We start from the raw sequence: 823 nt of genomic DNA, 5'->3' as shown, positions 1-823 counted from the left end.
GGGGCAGTGCAGGGGGCGGCGCCCTAACTCCCCAATCGGCCCTGCTCTGAGCCCGACCAGGGGCTGCACCTAGGGATTGGGCCTGCCCTCTGCCACCCAGGTGCAAGCCTAAGCCAGCAAGTCGTTATCTCCCGAGGGGTCCCAGACTGCGAGAGGGCACAGGCTGGGCTGAAGGACTCCCCCTCCCCCCCGAGTGCACAAATTTTTGTACACCGGGCCTCTAGTCTACACTAATAAAAGAGAAACATGCAAATTAACCACCCCTTCACAATGCCCACAAGCCACGCCCACCAGCCAATCAGGAGTGGGTATGCAAATTAGCGGGACAGAGATGGTGGCAGACATGGAGCCAGCCAGAGCAGGCAGGAGGCTTGGGTCGCTCAGGCAACAAAGGAAGCCAAGCTTCCTGCCTACCTGGGCCGGCGCCAAGGAGGAGCTTTGTGGGCAGCAGCCACGGAACAGGCCAGAGTGTAGGGAGGCTTGGGGCAACCCAAGCTTCCCTCCTGCCCTGGCTGGGGGCTGAAGGAGAGGCCTGTGGACACAGGAGGCTCTGGTTGCCAGGGCCAGCTGCTGAGGGAGGAGCCTGCAAACAGCCTTCAGCCCTCAGCCCTCACCCAGACTGGCCATGCCACCATCGAGGTGAGGGTCCCCGCTGGGGACATGGCCAGCCTGAAAATGGCCCTCAGCCCCTCACCTAGGTTGGCCAGACCCCCGGCAGGGACCCTCAGCAGGGACCCTCAGCCTATGGGGGCATGACTGGCCTGCAAACTGCCCCAGTCCCTCTCCCAGGCCACCCCGCCCCCCAAGGGAACCCCCACCCTAA

The sequence above is a fragment of the Myotis davidii genome, unplaced genomic scaffold (assembly GCF_000327345.1).
Source record: "Myotis davidii unplaced genomic scaffold, ASM32734v1 scaffold419, whole genome shotgun sequence".
Lineage (NCBI taxonomy): Eukaryota > Metazoa > Chordata > Mammalia > Chiroptera > Vespertilionidae > Myotis > Myotis davidii.
The sequence above is the reverse complement of the archived record's forward strand: the minus strand, read 5'-3'. Positions refer to the sequence as shown.